Below are 24,353 nucleotides of genomic sequence, written 5' to 3' on the forward strand. Positions count from 1 at the left end.
CATGTGACTCTTGAGGGTGCTCTTCTCGGCAAAAGTGTAGGCACAGTGAGCACAGACAAAGGGCTTCTCGCCAGTGTGAGTGCGAATGTGTCTCTTTAAATTATCCTTTTGGGTTGCTCGGAAAGGACAATGTGGGCAGGCAAATGGCTTCTCCCCAGTGTGTGTGCGCAAGTGTCTCATTAGATGAGCGTAATTACTAGTGATGTAGACACAGTATTGGCAGTGGTGAGTCTTGCCAGTGTTCAGCATCCCTGCCCCTGAGGCTCCTCTCCTGTCCAGGCCCATCTGTAGAGGATGGCCACCTTACTCAGCAACACAGTACCAAAGTCATTACAACAGTGAGTGCTAAAAAATTATTATAAATCTAATATTGCAGTATGAGCTTTCTAATGGTAAAAAACAAACAAAAAACATAATAATTAAATTTCCTTCAGTTACTTGGCAAATTCTTAAGTGCAAATTGATGGGTACAATGCTGTTTAAAACTGGAAAATAGTGGGAAAAAATAAGGAAGCAGTGAAAGAGGAAACGATAAATGGCCTTCAAAGTGAACAAAGAATTACATAATACCCTTCAATTCCTGATCTATGAAAGGGAAGTGCATATATGTATATATGTGTGTATGTATGTATGTATGTTATATAATATATAAATATTAAAATATCTTCTTCTTTCAACAAACTGGCCATATCCCACTGAGGCAGGGTGGCCCAAGAAGAAAAACGAAAGTTTCTCTTTTTGAATTAAGTAATTTATACAGGAAAAGGTCACTGGCCCCTTGCTCCCAGCATTTTAGTCACCTCTTACAACACGCATGGCTTACGGAGGAAGAATTCTGTTCCACTTCCCCATGGAGATAAAAAATAAACAAGAACAAGAACTAGTAAGAAAATAGAAGAAAACTTAGTGGGGTGTGTATATATATATATGCTTGTAGTACATGTATGTGTAGTGTGACTTAAGTGTAAGTAGAAGTAGCAAGACGTATCTGAAATCTTGCATGTTTATGAGACAGAGAAAAGACACCAACAATCCTACCATCATGTAAAACAAGTACAGGCTTCTGTTTTACACTCACTTGGCAGGATGGAAGTACCTCCATGGGCAGTTGCTGCGTTAGGAGTGAATGGAGACGAATGTAATTTGGGACCTGACGAGCTGTTGGAGTGTGAGCAGGGTAATATTTAGTGAAGGGATTCAGGGAAACCGGTTATTTTTATATAGCCAGACTTGAGTCCTGGAAATGGGAAGTAAAATGCCTGCACTTTAAAGGAGGGGTTTGGGATATTGGCAGTTTGGAGGGATGTGTTGTGTATCTTTATACATTTATGCTTCTAAACTGTTGTATTCTGAGCACCTCTGCAAAAACAGTGATTATGTGTGAGTGAGGTGAAAGTACTGAATGATGATGAAAGTATTTTTTTTTTTTTTTTGTATTTTCTTTTTGGGGATTTTCTTTCTTTTTGGATCACCCTGCTTTGGTGGGAGATGGCCGACTTGCTAAAATAAATAAATATATATATATATATATATATATATATATATATATATATATATATATATATATATATATATATATATATAAACATCATGAAAATAAAACAAAGTAAGAGGAGTACTGCAATGAATGTGTCCATTTATAAGAGAATGTTGATTCATTGTCTGCATGCAGGCAACACTGAGTTGCCACAGCCAAGGTGCCACACATGCATCCCTAGGCTGAATGTACACCAGGAGGAAGAAGAATGAGAACTATGCACGAGAGCCAGAATATCAAAGCTGAGTGCAGAACTGCCTGACTGACCCACCAGACCCAAACCTGAACCTGAGGGCTCCACTAGAATGGCCTTGTGTTTTCCTCTAATGTGTGAGTAAAGCCAATGAAGAAACTGATTTCTCACTATCTGGCAAGGTGTGAAGACTGTTTCCCTGGCAAGGTGTGAAGACTGTCCCCCTGGCAAGGTGTGAAGACTGTCCCCCAGTGCATAGATGAGGCATCCAGAGACTGAGTATATGTAGGGAGAGGAGTCGTGGGAATTAACCATGAAGGTTTTCTTATACAAGTCCTCTGATGAACCTTGGACTGATTCTGAGAGGAAAACTGTATCCTTATGGCTAGAGAGAAAGAATGCTGTCATTCTTTTTCCCTACTCAAAACCAGGATTACTGCCTGTGGTGGAAAAGAGGGTACACTAGCCAGGCACCCAGTGGTGGGTACTGCCTCTCATCACCTAGTGACGTACTCGTTTACCGACGCCTCGGACTTACGACGGGCTCTCTGACCAGTATTCATAATTAGATAATGTATATTAGAGCTGATTTCCTCAATTCTGTTTATTACAATATACAGTACACTGCTGTATAAACATTTAAAAATATGCCAGAAATGTTATAAATGATGTTAAGGTGACATTAAAACAATATCAAAGATGGTCAACACAAATCCACTACCATTTAGCATGCTCCTCATTTAGCAACGAATTCATTTATCGACAGGTTCTTAGGTCCCTATCTCCATTGTTAAGTGAGGAGAGGTTGTACTGATATCTGCTTAGCAGGACAAAAATCTGAAGGGGCATGCTAGGAAATGACACTACAATAGGCTGTATGACTGGAGATGGAGACTTAATTTGAATTGTCCACACACACACACACACACTCTCTCTCTCTCTCTCTCTCTCTCTCTCTCTCTCTCTCTGTCTCTCTCTCTCTCTCTCTCTCTCTGTCTCTCTCTCTGTCTCTCTCTGTCTCTCTCTCTGTCTCTCTCTCTGTCTCTCTCTCTGTCTCTCTCTCTGTCTCTCTCTCTCTGTCTCTCTCTCTCTGTCTCTCTCTCTGTCTCTCTCTCTCTGTCTCTCTCTCTCTGTCTCTCTCTCTCTGTCTCTCTCTCTCTGTCTCTCTCTCTGTCTCTCTCTCTCTGTCTCTGTCTCTGTCTCTCTCTCTCTCTGTCTCTCTCTCTGTCTCTCTCTGTCTCTCTCTGTCTCTCTCTCTGTCTCTCTCTCTCTGTCTCTCTCTCTGTCTCTCTCTCTCTGTCTCTCTCTCTGTCTCTCTCTCTCTGTCTCTCTCTGTCTCTCTCTCTCTGTCTCTCTCTCTCTGTCTCTGTCTCTGTCTCTCTCTCTCTCTCTCTCTCTCTCTCTCTCTCTCTCCCTCTCTCTCTCTCTCTCTCTCTCTCTCTCTCTCTCTCTCTCTCTCTCTCTCTCTGTCTCTCTCTCTGTCTCTCTCTCTGTCTCTCTCTCTGTCTCTCTCTCTCTCTCTCTCTCTCTCTCTCTCTCTCTCTCTCTCTCTCTCTCTCTCTCTCTCTCTCTCTCTCTCTCTCTCTCTCTCTCAAGTTGAGTCACTCACTGTCAGCCTCCTCTTTTCTTTCTCTTGTGTTTTTTTTTTTTTTTTTTTCCAGAAAATTTATTCTTGTAGATATCAGCATCATGTCCCTCTTTCTGTTTAATTCTTTTCCATGGCTCACAAATCATTCTGCTATACCTAGGGAAGCTCCATCCTTCATTATGTTTTTGTTGACACCACTCTCAGCCAAAGTGCTGGATACCATGACTGCATCCTTGGCTTTCTGACTTCTTATAGCTTCCACAGCTGCAGTAATGGGAGAAAATTGAACTAAATAATTCTCAGCCATACAGTATCACTAGTAATACTTCTAGCTGGAACTCAGAGCAAACATAATTTTATTACTGCCTTATGTAACACTGACTGACTGGGCAAGTTTGTGGACAGCCACGATATTGATGAATGTGTCAAAATATTCCTGCACAAAAACATAACCTCTGTAATAGACGTTGTACTTCAATCTCTTGCTACCCTCTACCCCCGTACTATCCCCTGCCCTGCTGTTTTCTGTAACCTACTGATCATCCCTCCTCCCTTCTGCCATCCAATACCCTCGCTTCCTTCCCTACCCTGCAGCGCTGTATAGCCCTTGTGGCTTAGTGCTTCTTTTTGATTATAATAATAATAATAATAGACGTTGTCCAATGAAAATTAAGCAGAACTCAACAAAGAGACTAAACAGCCCCTGGCTTACAAACAGTATACAGCAGGGCCCCGCTTTACGGCGTTTCGCTTTACGGCGTTCCGCTAATACGGACATTTCAAATTATGACCAAAACTCGCTATACGGCTCCCCCCACCTGTCTTTCTAATACGGTCACAGCGGCCCACCGAGTTTGTTTACATTCTCCCTGAGCACATCTCCTTATTATGTCTGGAAACTTTCCAAAATTTCAAGTGTTTTAAAGTTACTGTATATTTTATATGTATTGTACTTGATAAACTTGTGTACACCTGTACCTAAATAAACTTACACACTGTGCTGGCATGTAGGTACACATTAAAATCACTAAGAGTCTCTCTACTCTTGATGCAATAATAATAATAATAATAATAATAATAATAATCTCTTGGGCGTATTAATGTCGCATATTACGTTAATATAGACATTTCCCTTAATCTATCTATGATATTTTTTTCAAAATTATATAAGAAACACATTATGTAACACACAAACATGATACATGCACCCACAGTATAAAAATTTATACAAATATATATGAGATGTTTACCAAACGGTTTGTAGAAGTTTCGGAAGAATTATGTTTTCTCTAGCCCGTCACCTGTTACTAGGGATAACTGTAGAAAAATATTGCTTTCGTATGCCTTCACTTTATAGCTATAATTCTGTACTAACTTGTACACAGTGTAAGAGTATTTGTTTCGTGATTTAATTATTATAATAATAATAAAAATATTATAAGGTAAAAGTTTCACAAACTCTTACAAATGTACATGAATGAACTAAAACTGGACACGTATTAATACCGTCTATTTCGCCTGACCGAGTGATCGTCCACAACCTGTTCAGTTTGTTTGTTTGTTTACGCTGTCTGAGCTCGGTGTATCATTAAATGTTGTATATTACGTTAATATACACATTTTCATTAATCCATCCGTGATATTTTTTTTCAAAATTATATAATAAACACGATACATAACATAAATACATAACATATGTGAAGAGAACCTAGGATAACCCAAAAAAGTCAGAGTGACTTTTACTTCCATTGCCTTCACTCAGAGCATCATTTCTTCTCAAAATGATGTTACATGAGAATGGGAGTGTTCTTCTTTATTTATTCTACCGTATCAATGTAGACAACCTGTACACAATGTAACTTGTACACAAACCAGACGTGTACACTGTTTACAAAACTTACCTTCGCCTGGTTTGTTTACATAACTGCGCCTGTCCTCTCTCATGCACTCATTCTTTCTCTCTGGTATGGTAGCCTGGCTGACTACCATACATACCACACTTGATTTTTTACAATAAATACTACTCATCTCACCCTATATTTTAAGGTAAGTAATGAGTGAACTGTATATACATTTTATCGCTCTGGGATGCTTAAATATCATAGAATAGTATGTGTGGGTGGGGTGGCCTGGTATGGTAGCCTGGCTGACTACCATACATACCACACTTGATTTCTTACAATAAACACTGCTTGTCTCACCCTAGATTAAGACTATAAATATTTTAAGGTAAGTAATGAGTGCACTATGTGTGTATTGTACTTTTTTATTGTTTTTTGATGCCTGGTTCTATTGCTAACATAATATATGTTAGTGTAAACTTGTTATCTAGTGTTTGTATGCATTTGTAAGTGGAAAAAAAGGGTGTTCCACTTTACGGCAGTTTCCGCTTTACGGCGGTAGCCTGGAACCTAACCCACCGTATAAGTGGGGCCCTCCTGTACACTGTACTTAAATCCATCGGTAAAAAACATCTATGTGAAAAACAATTCAGACAGGGCCTAATAACAAAAGAAATAATTAAATACACCTCAGTGTTTACTAATCTAATATGGAAGTCCAAACAAATGTATTATGTAAACAGATTTAATGAAATAAAAAGTGATATGAAAGAGACCTGGAAAACTCTCTCTGAAGTTTTGGGCTCTAGCAAACTGTCTAGAAACAGAGAGATTAACTTAGCAAAACCAGACAAACCACACATACAGCCTATAGACACTGCCAACAAACTTTATGTCTTCTTTTCTACTATAGGATGAAAACTAGCAAGCAAAATCCCAGAAGCAAATACAGTACTCAACCACAAGACTACCTCACTGATAATTGCCCACATACTCTATGTACAGCACCAACAAATCTTGCTGAAGTATGACTAATAATTAAATCATTAAAAACAAAGCAGGAGACCTAAATAACTTGCCACCAATCAAGTATAAAAAAGCAGCCCATGTGCTGTTGCCTATTATTGAACACTATTTAACAAATCTGTTGAATCTTCAACATTCTCATTCATACTCAAGACATCAGGGGTCACCTCGATCCTCAAAGGAGGCAATCCTACAGAACTAAACTACAGACCAATATCGAACTTGCCTTTGTTATCTAAAGTCTTCAAAACATTAATAATACACAAACAAATCTACTCCTACCTCCTATACCATAACATACTGAACCCCTGCCATTTTGGGTTTAGGCTGAAAAAAAGCACGAATGATGCAGTTATTCAGATGCTCTAATTACTATATACAGCAATTGAAAAAATGAATATCCTCTTGGGCTCTTCATAGACCTATGGAAAGCATTTGATACAGTAGACCACAATAGTATCTTGCACCTAAAACTAGAACATTATGGGGTCAGAGGACACTCTCAATTACCTAAAATCTTATCTTGGTGGTAGATACCAGTACAGTATGTATACACAAATGGCGTGACCTCCAACACTCAGCCTGTAGTTGTTGGAGTGCTACAAGGAAGTGTCCTAGGTCCTCTACTCTTTCTTATTTACATCAATGACCTCCCAAATGCGCTGCGACTCCTTAAACCAGTTTATTCGCAGATGACACCACTTACGTCTACTCGCACCCAAACCAGGCTATGCTTAGTAACACTGTCAACAGTGAGCTACATAAAATATCAAACTAGATGACGACCAACAAACTTACTCTCAATATAGACAAAACCTGCTTCATGCTTTTTGGAAACAGAGCATTAAATATCCAGCTAAACATATCACTAAATGGTTCACCCATTACAGGACACACTGAGGGCAAATTTCTAGGTCTCCACCTTGACTGGATTCTTAAATTTCAAACCCACATCCAGCATATAACTAAGAAAGTTTCAAAAACGGTAGGTATCCTTTCCAAGATACGATACTATGTACTTCAAAGAGCACTCCTTACTTTACATCACTCTCTAATATACCCTTACCTCACCTATGGTTTTTGTGCTTGGGGATCTACCATGGCCAGTTACCTTAAACCTTTAATAACCCAACAAAAAGCAGTGGTGCAGATGATCACAAACTTCAGCACCAGACAACACACCCCACCACTCTTCAAAAGTTTGAACTTAATATGCAAAATATACACATTTATTACTGTACCTACTATATATGTATACAGAACATTAACCCTTAAATGGTCCAAACATATATATACGTTCACACGCGTAGCGCCCCAAACGTATATATACGTTTTCTTTGTCATTCATTCAACATTGCCACAATAAGCCTGAGTCACCTAGCCATGAGAGAATGGGTGTGCACACTCACTGTGTGCCATATTAAAATAATTGGGGATGCCTGGGTACCATATGCTCTTTTTTCCTTTTAAAAGAAAAGATTTTTTTTCCTCAAAAAATTTGGGGCGCTATGCGAGTGAACGTATATATACGTTTGGACCGTTTAAGGGTTAAACTCCAAAGCATAACACGACATCCCTTATGTCTGTCTCACACTATGCAAAAATGCAATGCATATAAAGGGCCTGAAGATCTGTAACTCTTTGCCTGAAACAGCAAGAGATCCCCTGCCTACAAATCAATTTAGGACTATACTCAAAAATCTTCTTGTCTCTCAGTAACAACCATACCCACACTATGCTATACTCTAACCAAATTTGAAGCAACTCTCCCAAATATTTTATTATCCCTTAACTATTAAGCCATTAATACAAACTTAAAAATGTATGTTTGTATCTTTAATTATGCTACCTGATATTAATAACAGAGTAAAATATTGAATATTTGTATTCTACCACTCTTCACCTGTCTAGACTTAAGTACAGTAGACCGTCATTTAACACAGTAGTTACATTTCTGAAAATGCCGTGCTAGGTAAAACCGTGTTAGATGAATTGAAGAACTTAGAGGAAAAATAGGGTTACGTTCCTGAGAGCCCCACTTCTTACAAAAATAAAAAGTGAATATGTAATTGAAGTTCATTGTTGTGATCTATTATGCTTTTTTTTTTTTACTGCTTAAGACTACAAATATAACAGAAATAATAGTATTTCTTACCTTAAATTGTGGGTGCTGGTGTTTGTGGATGATTGTGAAGAGAGTGGAGAGTTATGCTGTGGCCCTACTGGGTTGAGTGGATGGTAGAGTTCTGGTACTGAAGTTGATAGCTGTACTGGAGTGTCTAATTTAGTCATTCAGTCTGTCAGTCAAGTCATACGGTAAGTCAGTCAATTCATTCGGTAAGTCAGTCAAGTCATTCGGTAAGTCAGTCAAGTCAGCAAGTCAGTCACATCATTCAGTAAGTCAGTAAGTCAAGTCATTCAGTCAGTCAGTAAGTCATTCAGTCAGTCAAGTCATTCAGTCAGACAAGTCATTCAGTAAAGTCAGTCAGTCAAGTCAGCAGTAAGTCAGTCAATCAAGTCAGTAAGTCAGTCAGTCAAGTCATTCAGTAAGTCATACAAGTCATTCAGTAAGTCAGTTATTAAGTCATTCAATAAGTCAGTCAAGTCATTCAGTAAGTCAGTCAAGTCATTCAGTAAGTCATTCAGTCAAGTCAGTCAATCAGTCACACAAACTTATGTTTACCACAGTTCACAAACACAGCTAGCTTGTAGCAGAGAAGAAAGACTGGACGCATATGAAGTATGAGTGCTCGGATGGTGGGGTGGTGTTGGAGGGTGGCAGGGGATGGCGGGAGGTCTCCCCTGCTGATCCACAACGAGGCGGCCGCTTGAGGAAAGGGGAATTTTTTTTTCCTTCCCACAAACTGAACCGTGTTAAATTAATTTTACGACGTGTTACATAAAATTGTCTGCAATTCTTCAATTGTGCTATACCCGAATCATGCCAAATAAACTCGTGCTAAATGACGGTGTACTTTAGTCTATAAGTATTAGGTTAAGTCTGCCCAAAATGCCTCAGCATGATAGTGGCTTTCTTTGTACTAATCAAATTTTGAAATGTAAATACACATTTTAAGCTTAGCAAAGAAATAAAATTTTATTTATAAAATACTGGTAAGGAGGAAGAGCTCTATCCACATCCCACACACAACAAACATTCACCATACCTCACATCGCTGCTGCACTCGACCACAACTGTAATTCCTAAAAATATGGTAAAGTGGGTATCAGAAGTTATTTGAAGCACTTTACATGAAAGGTTGACTGTTACCTCAGTTACCCCAATTTTCCAAGCATCTATCAAACTTATTGCTGATATTTTAAATACAGGAGGGCAGCACTTTACAGTGCTTTGCTTTACAGCATTTCACGAATACAGTGGTTTTCAATTATACCCATTCTTCATTTATTCGGACTTCCTACAATATATATATTCACCACTCACTCAAAGCTCAGGATGAAAATATTTTATGATAAGTAATGTGTGTACTGTATATACATTTTTTAGGTCTAGCTCTATTGCTCATTTAATATATAATAGTGTAAACATGTTATTAGGCTTTTATATGCATTTGAAAGTGAAAAAAGTCTGTGTTTCACTTTACAGTGATTTTTGTTTTACAGCAGTAACCTGGAACCTAACCTGCTGTATAAGTGGGGCCCTCCTGTAACCTGGAACCTAACCTGCTGTATAAGTGGGGCCCTACAGTAACCTGGAACCTAACCTGCTGTATAAGTGGGGCCCTACAGTAACCCAAAACCTAACCTGCTGTATAAGTGGGGCCCTACAGTAACCCAAAACCTAACCTGCTGTATAAGTGGGGCCCTCCTGTAACAGTTAGGTGAGTGCACTACTGTAATTATTATACCTGTTAGCTATAAGCATGCTTGAAATGTACTTATTATGAACCTCACAAGAAATATAAGCTCTCTTGACCATGCCTAATACAATATACTGTATAATTTCAGTGTCAGTAAGTTTTCTCTCATTTTCTTCCTGTTGTATTTTTGTGAATCTATAATTTCTTCTCAGGAATTTTTGTAATATACATAATATTTCCCGTAAGATATACATAATATTTCCCATAAGAAATTGTGTAAATCCAATTAATCCATTCCAGACACCCAAATATATTAACAAAAAATACATTTTATAGAAAATAACTATAGTTTTACATACTAGGGCATACAAAAACCGAGGTTGCACTGTACTGCAAATTAAAACAATAAATCATAAAATGTATTGTTAAAAGCATTAAGCATTGTAATGTAAAATAAACTGAATTTTTTGGTGTTGTTATTAGAGAAACAGTAATACAAGTGCTGTGATGAAACAAGAAATTGTGAACAAAAGAAAAAGCTTTGTAGCTTTCATTTTCTTCTATGAGATTTATTAGTCAAGTAACATGAGTCAATTAATTTTTTAGTATTGATTAGGATTAGGATAAAATTAGATTTTTTTTTTTTGTAAATAATAAATACATATAAGATTTCCTGTAAAACCTTGTTTTACAACTTATACATTTTATTTTGGAAAAATTAAACTTACAATATAACTAAGGAGTGTTTGATAAGTACATAAGTGTTTCTGCTGTAGTAAGTAGTATAATCAGGGTCACTGGACTATTTTATATACAAATAATAGAGTTGCACTGTTTGCTGACATAATGTGAGAATTGCAAATTATAATTATTGCCAACAAGGAAAAATAAAGAATATTGCCAATAAGGAAAACAATGTATAATTAAAATTTACTATTCTTTATATGTCTAGTATTAGGTAGTCCATAAGCATTAGGTTTAGTCTGCCTGAAATGCCCTGGCATGATAGTGGCTTTCTTTGTTCTTAATGAATCAAAATTGTAATTACACATTGTAACCTTTGCAAAGAAATAAAATCTTTATCTTTAATATATAAATCATTTGATCCAACAGAGCAATAGTACACAAACAATAATATGATCAAATTTTACAAGGCAACAAATTTTAGGTCTGATACGGATTTCTCAATAATGTAATAAAATTAAATTTATTTTGAAAATGTTTTAAGTTACACCTAAACTAAATTTTTTGCTCTCTGGCTCAACATAACATACATTTGGGGACTAAGTACTCGTATACTTGGATGTCTGCTGCCAGTCTTCATCAAGAGTAGACGTTTGGTTCTGCTCTTGCCTGGAGCATCAACGAATTTTTTCTGTTTTCTTCCTGCGACGCTCATCCTCGTCACACACAACCCACCAGTCAGTTGGTCAGGGAACTATACATCAGCTCTTATAGGCTTGGGAATAACCCTGTCTTTGTTGACTGGGCTAGAGATGGGGGTACGGGTGTCTGACTGCTGAGAAATCGTAATGACACGATTGCAAACAAACCATACCGCGGGTTCAATCCCGGCCGGGGGTATGGTTTGACTGCTGAGGTTTAGGGAGCCACCTCACCCAAGTAGGAACAACTTGTTCCCACTTCTTTTTTTTTTTCTGTTTTTGAGGAAACTCATTACCTCTCAATTACCTGCCCAGATTTGGGCAAAATCCTCACCACACTCCTAGCGAAGAGCTCACACAGCATATGCTGTTGAAACACTTCACAAGCAGCATCACTAAAATTCAAGAGAATTCCTGTTGAAGTTTATTTATGTTCCATTCTGTGTGCACCACAAAGAGGAGGAGAGGTGCCTTGATACTATTGATACAAGGAACTGAAGCTGCCCTTCCTTCCTGAGATCAAGCCTGAGTGCCTACTATTCCCAAGAAATTGTATGACCTCTTTGGGTTTAGCTTGTCACCTTGAATATATAATGCTAAAATAATAATAATAATAAAAGTAATAATTTTACTGTGCAATGAATTAATTATGATGTTTGAATCAATTGGTAATACTTGAGATAATATTTAAAGATTTTTTATATTTCCATGTAAATAATCTCAGTCAAAATTTGTCATTTGCTAAAAATAAAAGGTGCTCATAAATATTTATAATAAATGCGTGGGAGAACAGATTATACAGTTTCACCTAGTTTTCATCAGAGGATTTCAATAATAAATTGCACTTTATTATGCTCATCAATTTACAGATCCTAGAGTGTAATTTCATTACTGTTAAAAAGATATTTATTTGACACTGTAAATGAAAGGTTGTATTAGAGTTAAGAATGATGGGCACACACATGAGCTTTCAATGTGGTCTTTCTTGAAGAACGATAAGCACAGAATGGGCATGCAAAAGGTTTTTCTCCTGTGTGGATCAAAATATGAGAACGCAGGCTTCCTTTTTGAGTAAAGCAGAGAGGACAATATGGACATGAATATGGTTTCTCTCCAGTATGAGTACGCTCATGGTTCAGGAGATTAGTTGTAAAATTGGTTGTGTAGGAGCAATACTGGCATTGGTGATTCTTGTATCGGACGACAGTACCCTTGCCAGCTCCTGTGGATCCACTCCAGCCAGTCCTTTGGCCGTCACTCTCCAGGCCCACCTGTAGGGAATGCCCATCTTACTCATGTTATACTGAGAACAAGTCATACATCCTGACAATTTCAAGTTTCGTTATTTAGCTTTTCATTGTCTAAACATCTATATAGGCATGCTTAAATTTTAGCGTAACGCTGCATTGATAATTTGTTAGTTTCAGCAATCTGCTTTGTTTTACCTAATTTTGAAAGTTTTGCATATGAAGTTAAAAAGAACTTGTTTAGAGAATATACAGAAAACTTACAAATACTCTATAGAGTAACTTTCGATGTATAAATCTGCTGATAACAATACATGGTAAGTAACTTATTTTGCTCAGATAAATTCGTAAATTCTGTAACAAAAAAAAAAAAAAGCCCTCTTAAGAATTTTGGGAACTGTACATGAATCACAAAATATTAAATCCATACTACTGATATAATTAATGATATACTACAGTAACTAGAATTTTACAAATGAGTGTAAATTTCTAGTTACAGCATATTTACCTCACAGAGGGAAAATTCTTAGGAATCCACCTTGATAATAGACTCAAATTTCAAACACATGTACAACAAATTTCCAAGAAAATTTCCAAGACTGTAGGCATATTATCGAAGATACGGTACTATGTTCCACAGTCAGCCCTCCTGGCCCTATATCACTCACTTATTTACCCCTATCTCACCTAAGGAATTTGTGCATGGGGCTCAACAACAATAAACCATCTCAGACCATTAATTATCCAACAAAAGGCTGCAGTCAGAATGATAACAAATTCCCACTACAGGCAGCACACTCCACCAATATTCAAAACTCTAAACCTACACACCATACAAAACATCCATACTTATTATTGTACCTACTACATACATAGAACACTTAACTCGGATATAAACCCTCCTCCTCAAACGTCTCCTTACCAACCTCAACAGAACACATGACCATAACACAAGGCACAGATCACTCTTTGATGTTCCTCGTGTCCATCTCACACTATGCAAAAACTCAATGCACATAAAAGGTCCAAAAATCTGGAATTCATTACCTGTGAATATAAAAGAAACACTGTCTGTTTATAAATTCAAGTCTCTTCTTAAAAATCACTTACTCACCCACAACTAAATAAATACTGAATAACTGTATCTCATAAATGTTTAACCTGTGACCCTATCAAACTTTTGTTTTTTTTTTAATTACATTACCTAACAAATACTCCATTCTACTGAATGCACAGCAACTCAGTAAATGACCATATGACCTGTCTTTGAAATACTCATTTGTGCTTAATTGTTATTTGTTTACTATAATTTTTACCAGTGAATATATCATTGCTTAGTTAATCTTAAGTTAATTTTAAGTCTGCCCATAATGCTCTGCATACAAGGGGCTTTTGGCATGTTACACTTAACCACTGTATTTCTTTGTACATCTATGTATCATGTCCAAATTAATAATAAATAAATAAATAAATTTACCTGACAAGTAGCTAAGTGGACAGCATATAAAAATAATCATATAACGTTCAGTCCAGCCATCTATGGCAAAGTGGAAAATAATACAGTACATAAAGCAAATTATAATTTTCCACATCTTCTGCCAAAAATGAATAAATACTTAGCCCAAAAATATATTAATAAATAATTTGGGCTATAAGTATGTAAATCATAAAATACAGGCAACCAATAATTTACGAATTTCTGATTTAGGCCTCTGTCTGCCCCCCCTCTTTTACAGTATTTATGACTACTCTTACAAATGGTTATAATAATAACCTTAATTTTTAAAAGGGTGAACAAGTGAGCCAGCAGAAGGCCTCAATCAGACGACCAAAAGCTGCAGTGACGGGTCATCGTATGTGTAAAACCCGCATCAGGAAACACTCGTCCTGTTTCCTGATGAATCTTACCTAACCTAACCTAACCTTTCCTGGTGAGATAACCCATTATCCCCTCAAAACAAATGCTTAATCTTATTATATGCAATTTGTTCCCAGAAACAGAACCCCTCATTTATAACATAAACCTGCTGGAAATAATTATTTGACTTACAACAGCCCAACTGATGATGATATTTGAGGAACCAATTACACAAATCTCTTCAGAATATCTGCTGGCTAGGTGTTAAATTTTAAATTACTGTCACAGTGTATACCTAAGAATTTCCCCCTCATCTTGTCTTTAAAAGTGTATTTTGCTCCTGTTATTATTATTATTATTATTATTATTAATCAGAATGCATAAACTGGTGATAACACAACACAGTTACATAAGTTTAAAAGAAAAACATTCTTAGGATTTAGTTCATTTCATGAATACAAATATATTTCTTTAGTCAACTGTAGTCCCCCATTGTGAGTGAAGTACAGTATACAAGTGATGCTATGCACAGTATTAACCATGAGTAGCAGAAACTTATTTACCCAAAGATAGAAGAATAATACTGTTCTATAGAAGAAAAAGCTAAATGTATACAATGAAGACTATTTAAAGTAACTAGGCCTACCATTGAGCTTGTCCATTCTTATGTTCATTTGTCAATTTAAACTACTTTCCACATTCCTCATGAAGATAGATATAATTGCATATAATGTTTACTATACAGCCATATCTCAGCTGCTTCATGGTAGGCATTTTGTGCTCCTCATGAATTACCAAAACCAAAAATGTCAATTTTCATCTCTTAATATGTTGCTTCTGTTCAACTTTGCTCAGTGCAATTTCTCATACACTCTTCACACTCCACACTTCCTCACATACTTACTCTTCACTTTCTCACACACTTACTTCACACTCCATACTCCTCAAACACTTACTCTGCACTTCCTCCACATTTACATACTTTCTTCCCACTTCCTCACATATACACTCCACACTTCCTCACACACCAACTCCACACTTCCTCACACTCCACACTCCTCACTTCTCACATTTACTCCATATCTGCATACTTTCTTTCCACTTCCTCACATACTTACTCCAGCCACATAAAATAACTATAAAAGTCATAAGCTGTATTTCTAAAATGTTTATCAGAATATGAAGCTGAATATGATAATGGTATACAATACCGACAAATTGATAAGTAAGACTCACTCATGTGCAACAGTTAGGTAGCTTTATACCAAAATGTCTTGCCCACACAGTATGCTTCTTCAGTTGTGTATGCAAAATATTTTGGAATAAAGCTGCCTAACTTGTACATGTGTCTTGCCATCATATGAAGCTGAAATTGTTACAAAAATATCGTACACTGAGCAGCAGTCGGACAGTTACATCTTTATCATGCATGCATAATAAGTTCTCTGTTTGGTATTCACTTTTATTTTAGGCAGTCAGGGCATGAATTCATTTCTGTGTAAGATCTCAGTTGTAATTATTTTTGAGGAGTCAGTGATTTTGTGCAGCCATTGTGGAATAATTCATACTACATTAAAAATGTATGATCACATTGAGATAAAAAAAATAGTTTTCATGTTTTGAAACAACTAAATAAATATATAGAATCAAAACCATAGATGCACTATTTATATTGTTACATAAAAGAGAAAAGGCTAATAAATGTAAAATTATATTATTCACTGCAGTAAAGCTTAAGGGCCAATTATGTAAACATCAGTAAATGATAATATTAAAAAATTAAAAAATACAGTAGCCAGTTTAGATAGGAAATAGAAATGATGACATTGTTACACATTAAAAATACAGTATTTTACAGGTGTTAAATGCAGAATTGTATGGCCTTTCTGGGTTTAGCACTTAGTTTTGATTGTAGTAATAATAATAATAGTAAGAGGTGTTAAGGATTTAATTTTAATTTATACTAAATTTATTTTGTTAAATTATGGGCCCTTTTTCTGATTAAGTCTTAAAGTGTAGGATATTTACCCAGCCCTCCTACTGATCATTTTTTTATGCAATACTGTAGTCAAATGCAGCAAAAACAATCATATAGAATGTAAAATATTAGTATATTACCATTCAGTGATGTGAAGATCTGGCAGGCCTGAGACACAGTAACATAGGTAGACACAGTCTTGCTTATTATTTTTATTTATTAAGGTAGATTATAATACTATAATTATAAAATATTTGTTTGCCTTTTGGATAGGTAGTGAACTATTTAAACTATATATACATAAATTGAGTAACTTAGTTGTTCAATGTTTCAGTGTATGGTACTGAAGCAACGTGACACACAGTATACAGTATATTAAAGTTCATTTTCATTGAAACTGCTACACACTGACCTATCACAATTGTGGAACCAACCATGCTTGTAAAATGTTCATAAATTCCTTGTTATATGATCAATACATTCTTCATAAAATATGAACCTACTATATTAGAAATTGTTTTAACATATACTGTATAGTAGTTACTAGTTACTACGATGTTTGTCTTGCGTAGAGAAACTCTCACTTAGGCAGTCTCTCTCTCTCTCTCTCTCTCTCTCTCTCTCTGTTGTATATTTCTGTTTGTTCTTTGCACTGATTCATTTATTGTCTTCATTAAAACATAAAATGTAGTACTTATTCACAGTGATATACTGTAATTTTTTCTGCTCTATAATATAATTTTTGACAAAACCATCAATACTTTTTAGCCAAAAGGCTTCTTATTCTTTTGCACTCACTTTATTGACTGTCCTCTTTACAATATATAATGTAAAAAATATCACGAATGGTATCAGTTTCACTGCTGTCTATAATTCTATACTATTATTGTACACTAATAAAAGCATTCTCTTCCTGTAAAATGTTGTCCCTATGCCACGATTCCCATTTTGGAACAGAACAGTAACCCTGGTGGAGCATGAAGCACACACACACACATTTCCATAGTGGAAGTAAATTTGCCTCACAGGACCTAAGATGCTTGTTCAGCATAAACAATGTTCATCCATACCTGATTTAACCTGCTTGATTTTACTAATGCTGTATAGAGTATTGTACATACATTGCACCTAGTTACACACATGGAAGTATATATACACTGCATACAGTTAAATAATTAACAATTAGTACTTTGACAGTAATAGTTTAGTCAGGTATATTAAGTGGATATTTTAATATTAAAAATCTGTTATAGTATATCATATAAAATACTTTCATCCATCATTATAGATATGCAGTTAGTCTTATTCTATTGATTTATTACAGTGTTGAAAATAAATAATTATATAACAAAACTACTATGTCTTAAGTATACATTCAGTTGTTTAAAGATAATCTTAAAATACATTTAAACAATGCACTAATTCTGTATCCTTTAAAATTTTAAATTTGCTTGGTTTTGTATTTGTAAACTGTGGTACAGTGCATGTGTTAGCATGTAATGTAACACTTTTAAGTTTGAAATATTACTGGAGCTATTTACTGAATATCTATAAAAAAATGAATATCTCAAGCAGTATATAATCTTGCATAGTATTTTGAAATAGCAAAGAAAATGACTTCATTTTACCAATTAGCAGGTATTTATGATAAACTTTTTTTTAATGTGAATTTTAATAGTATACATTGAAATGCGATAAAGAAAAGAGGCAGCTACTTGTGAAAATTGAAATATCATAAGCTGATTAGCCATAAAAGTGAGAATAAATTATACTTTACCCATATGTCAAAAATGTTCATTTATGCTGTAAGAATGGTTTTAAATTTCATGTACCTCACAAAATCATAAAGTTAATCAATTAAAAAGCTTTTGTAATAAAAAATTATACTATTTACTGTTTAAAGCATTTATACTAGCTATATTTTTAATTTGTAGTTCTTGTTATTTTTTTCAGCCAGAGAACAGAGGTGATACTTATATGGCTAATTTTTAAATAAGCATTAAATGAAACCTAGTGATGAAAGAATTAGAGGAAAAATCTACATATGATGAGCCCAAATATGTGTTTTTAATGCAGTATGTCGTGAAGAACGATAAGAGCAGTGTGCACACGCATATGGTTTTTCCCCTGTGTGAGTCAGCAGGTGTGACCGTAGGCTTCCCTTCTGTGCAAATCGGAAAGGACAATATGGGCAAATGAAGGGTTTTTCTCCTGTGTGCGTTCGAACGTGGTTTTGTAGGTGTGATGTAAAATTAGTATTGTAGGGGCAGTAGGGACAGTGGTGAGTCTTGCTCCTCTCAGCTCCCTTCGCTCCACTCCAAATCGTTTGGTCATCACTGTCCAGCCCCACCTGTAGGGAATTCCTAGCTTATTTATGATGCTTCAAAGAAAGGATCTTTATTTATACAAACATATATATATATATATGTATATACACACACACACACACACACACACACACACACACACACACACACACACACACACACACACACACACACACACACACACACACACACACACACACACACACACACACCCACACCCTTACACTGATAATAATTAATTAAAAAGTGCAAGTGATTTAGTTCACAAAAAAAATACTCATAACCTTCTGAAGCACTTTTGTATATTCCTGGGGTAGTAATTTTTGCAATATTTTAGATGTTTACTCTGTATACAGAGTACAATAAAACCTTTCATTAATAAATTCTAGCAATTTTGGACAAAAAAAATAGGCCAAACAGTGCACTAAGTATTGGACTAACAGGACAGAAATTTATAATTCCACTTTGTGTCTGTAGAAATAGTATCTTGTTGTCCTGTGAAATGTTAGGCAAAAGGATACAGATGCAACTAATGTGAAATTTTATTGTGGCAAAATGTTGCCACAGTAAAATGTCACATTACTTGCACCTGATTCTTTTACCTAACATCTGAAATATCAAGCCAAGTTTGCTAACTCCGACCTTTGTCTGCCTTACAGCACCTCTGATTCAGAATATATGTTATCCTGAGTCATCACTATCAATCACGGCATTTTACACCTCAACTCTACCATTAAAAGGTAAGTGAATTTAATATAAATTGTCAGTTTACTATAATTTATGTAGGGTATTATAAAATTACTATACAGTACTATATTGTACTGTAATACTACGTTTTATGATACCTGTATTCATAGAGTCTGGTTGTTTTCCACATCAGTGGACCAAGTTCACTACTGCAGAAGACATCCACATGATCATGAAATATTAATTTTATAATTCAAGAGTTGCAGACAATTGGTATTATCATACACCCCCTCCCCCTATTAATCCATTAATGAGAGGTTTCACCGTATTTTAGATTGTACTTACCTTCGTGAGTGGTGGTCATAAAAGGGATTGATACTGTATGACAACATTTATTTATTACCCACACTGGTATTTATTACCCACACTGGTATTTATTACCCCCACTGGTATTTATTACCCCCACTGGTATTTATTACTCTTACTGGTATTTATTACCCACACTGGTATTTATTTCCCCACACTGGTATTTATTTTGTGGTGGCAGGTCTTAAGTAAATCAGTGGGGTTTAAAGGGATTCTTGGGGAAGAAATGTAATGTGTAGAAGTTTAGAACCATTAGATATGAAATACTGTATAAATCAAAGAAGGAAAATGGTAAAGTGGAATATAATTATGTTACAAAGAAAACATGGATCTACAATTGTTTGTAGAAAATCAATTTTGGGCACCAGCAAGTCAGATGCACAACACCAATGACCCAGAGGATGTAGTTTGGAAGGTTTGACCGATACAGTAAATACATACAGTGGTACTTCGAGTTTTGAACAGCTCCCAACTCAAACAATTATGTAAGTGTATTTTTGTAAGTTCTTTTGTAAGTGTATTTTTGGGGGTCTGAAACGGACTAATCTAATTTGCATTATTCCTTATGGGAACAAAATCGTTCGGTAACGGCACTTGAACAGCTTTCTGGAATGAATTAAGTTCGTAACTCGAGGTACCACTGTATGTGGGGTCACAAGGGCCTGAAATGTATTCTCCCTTTTTTTATTTTTTTAGAAATAAGTTCTGTGATCATGATTTCACCATACATGAGCTTTTCACACAATCCATCCTTCATCTGTTCTCTGAATTATGACTTTCATGAAACATCCCACTGTATTCTAGTTTATTAACTCTTTAATTTCTGAATAACATTTTAGACATGTTGATCATAGATACATCCTTTCCACTGCTTCGAGCCTCCTCTTTGCTGCAATATTCAAAGGCCATGTTTTGCATCATTTACAAATTCAAGAGTACCACTATACCCTGATACTTTCCCCTTTTTTCTCCCAGACTCCTCAACATCCTGCTGCTTCCTTTTTTTCCCCACATCTGTTCTGCATTTCACTTTCATAGACCTAACTGCCCACAAATTCACTCCCACAAATCTAAACATATTCACTTTGTTCATGTTATTTCCTTCCAGTGTGATATTTCATTTATTTTTTCTTATGGTCATTACTTGTCTCTTTTCAATTTTCTTCCTTGCACACCCTTCCAAACACTTCCAAATTCTGTAGTTTCTCTTGAAAATTTCCCAGCAAAGAGCATCTATTACAGAGCTCATTTAAATTAGATGCACTCTGTATCTGTGTACAACAAAATCAACTGGGTTGATGATGCATCACACCAGTATACTGATGAATGAGACATGTGTATAGTTACATACAGACCTTAACATGTGCTGTATAGTATATAACAGATCATCTACATTTTAACAAGGGATATATAGACCACAGAAGAAATAAAAATTGTGGGTGAACTTTATAACTTTTATGGGTTTGGCATTTTTTTCATAATAATAATAATAATCTCCATGGAGAGGTGGAAAAGAATCTTTCCTTTGTAAGCCATGTGTGTTGTAAAAGGTGACTAAAATGCCATGAGCAAGAGGCTAGTAACCCTTTCTCCTGTATAAATTACTACAAGTAAAAAAAGAAAAAACTTTTGTTTTTCTTTTTTAGGTCACCCTGACTCGGTGGGAGACGGTTGGTGTGTTGAAATGAAATAATAATAAACAAAATTTTGTGTGTGTATGGAATACACTGATCTAGCAGCCTCTCTGATGCAAGGGACTCTCATTACTATGGTACTAGGTCACAAGTGTTACTCACTCATTCACTGGATTTGTGAATGCCCTCTACTGATGCCTAAATCACATTTTTACTAGCCGACCCAACACCACATAAGATTTCCTCTTCGCCGTGAACTAAGACTCCACAACATCGTGACCTTCTTATCCTGAGTCTTGTTTGGTGTTGTGTTTGCCCTTAAAAAGTGACATGAAGGAATGTCACCACATTGAAACCTCGACACTTTTTACAAACACACAAAACTAATACAATATTTATTTATTTATTTCAACAACTTGAACCTTGCAAAAGCACATAACTAGAAAGACAAATAGAAATTCCTCACCCAAAGAGTACATAATAGGTCTATGGAGAAGTCTGCTCACTGCATTTCAAACTTCACCTGTACAAACTTATCAGGCAAAATGAAGGAACTTTGCACAGGGTGGAGCACTTGCTTTCTCTCTGCTTTGAGGTCACCAGACAGTGACTGACAATTATATTATTGATGGTATACAATACCAACAATTTGTTGAATAAGACTCGTGTGCAACACTTTGGTATCTTTAGTGCTGGCAATAGAGATACCCCACTGTTGCATGTGTTTTATTTATCAATCGTTACAAGTATATTAAATTGTATTTACAATGTATCATCCTGTATGAATATCATTTGGAACAATATTAAAAAATATAACTGGAACTGCTTATAAATGCAAAAATAAAAGTACGTATAGAAATGTACACATTGTAATAATATTCTTGCAGAAAAACCTGAAGGAATATATAGACATATCCTTCAAATTAAGCTCTGGTTATAAATATAAATACATTTTTTTAAGAGAAACTTTGGTGTTATAAGATCCATAATATAACAAATATTAATAAAGTTTACATAATAAACTTAAAAGTTGTGATTTAACTGCTGTTTAAGTAAATATATATATCAGTGAAAATTTCCTAATTTTAAGATATATCAAGGTATGCCAGGTTATTACTGCTACAGAGAATTTATATATAATGGGTTTCATTCAATATTATTAGGTAAAAAGTTGTTTGAAATCCATTAAAAACAATATTAAAATGTCTTATTATTTGCAATGCAAATGAAATCAAACAAAAAAAGTTTCCAGGTCATAGTAACTTGTATTTTTTACAAACATCTTTTTATTTTGAATCATGAATGATATGCAGATTACCTGATGAATGGTGGACCCATATATGATTCTTCAAGCTGCTCTTCTCAGTAGAACGATAAGAACAGAACTGACATGCGTATGGTTTTTCCCCGGTATGAGTACGAATATGTCTCTTAAGGTTTTCAGTCTGAGATGCTCTGAATGGGCAATATGGACAGGCATAGGGCTTCTCCCCAGTGTGAGTGCGTGCATGTTTCTTCAGATTTGTGTTTACATTGGTGGTATAATTACAGTAAGGACACTTCAACACCTTACTGGATGAAGTGGGGATCTTTCCCGCTCCTGCTGTCTCCCTCCAGCCGGTCGTGTGAGCGTCAGTGATCAGCCTCACCTGTAGAGGACGCCCATCTTAATCAGGGGTTCATGTCATAATATAGAAAAAGAAGGCTTCATTAAAATTTTGGAGCCATAATTTTTGTATCTAATCATCAGATATGTTGCAGTATACTTAAGAAAATTATCATCTGTACAACTCATGTATTGGTCTAAAAAAAATTTACTTACATTATCCAAAGTGTAGGTAGAATAAGTTTTTTTATTACACAATAAATTCCTAAACTTTATTGAAAACTTTCAAATTTGAGTCTAACTGTGCTAGCCTCTTATATATACTTTATGCAGTTGAGAACAGGTCAAGGATTTATGACCTTATTTTTAAGCAAAAATGTAGGAGGTTGATGTATTTATGAGTAATATTGCTTTAAAAGGTTTAAATTCTTAAATACTGAGGGCTTACCATACACAGGTTAATACTTGTTTGGTATGTCAGGGTCACAACCACACTCAGAGCCCTGGTCAGGGGCCAAGGAGTCCTGGTCAGGCACCAGAGAGTCTTGGTCAGGCACCAGGGAGTCCTGGTCAGGCACCAGAGAGCCCTGGTCAAGCACCAGAGAGTCTTGGTCAGGCACCAGGGAGTCCTGGTCAGGCACCAGAGAGTCCTGGTCAGGCACCAGAGAGTCCTAGTCAGGCACCAGAGAGTCTTGGTCAGGCACCAGGGAGTCCTGGTCAGGCACCAGAGAGTCCTGGTCAGGCACCAGAGAGTCTTGATCAGGCACCAGGGAGTCCTGGTCAGGCACCAGAGAGTCCTGGTCAGGCACCAGAGAGTCCTGGTCAGGCACCAGAGAGTCCTGGTCAGGCACCAGAGAGTCCTGGTCAGGTACCAGAGAGTCCTGGTCAGGCACCAGAGAGTCCTGGTCAGGCACCAGAGAGTCCTGGTCAGGCACCAGGGAGTCCTGGTCAGGCTCTGTTAAGAGTTCGTATCCTCACTTCATGGGTTCAGTTGTTCTACATTAGGTTCAACTAGGTTAAGGTAACTTTAGCTGAACTAATGTATGTAGTATACTGCAAATAACTAAAACCCTAACAAATCCACGAATGAGGTGGGAACTCTTCCTTCCTTTGTTAACATCAGCAGATCACTGCACTTGCCTGACTGACCACTCTGTCTGGCCTCAAGACTAATCCTATGTGCATTCATTTATTGTAGATTTCTTGTACTTTTTTCATCCAAGTAACTGACCACTGGGAAATATGCTTATTACCAATAA

The 24,353-nt window shown here is 36.1% G+C and overlaps 1 long non-coding RNA gene across 2 annotated transcripts in view; it reads left to right on the top strand.

Moving 5' to 3' along the window:
* LOC128685060 (uncharacterized) overlaps window positions 1–23,991 on the top strand; it is a 74,836-nt gene extending 50,845 nt beyond the window's left edge. The window contains exons 3-5 of one of the 2 annotated variants that reach the window (XR_011394325.1): window positions 9,810–10,027; window positions 19,461–19,541; window positions 23,040–23,991. This is a non-coding gene — a long non-coding RNA (uncharacterized lncRNA). Of the gene's footprint in view, window positions 1–9,809; window positions 10,028–19,460; window positions 19,542–21,500; window positions 22,025–23,039 lie in introns of those variants that run through there. The other variant, XR_008406468.2, reaches the window with a different exon arrangement.
* The last annotated feature ends 362 nt before the right edge of the window (window positions 23,992–24,353 follow it).

Source organism: Cherax quadricarinatus, chromosome 5 (assembly GCF_038502225.1).
Source record: "Cherax quadricarinatus isolate ZL_2023a chromosome 5, ASM3850222v1, whole genome shotgun sequence".
In the NCBI taxonomy this organism is placed as follows: domain Eukaryota; kingdom Metazoa; phylum Arthropoda; class Malacostraca; order Decapoda; family Parastacidae; genus Cherax; species Cherax quadricarinatus.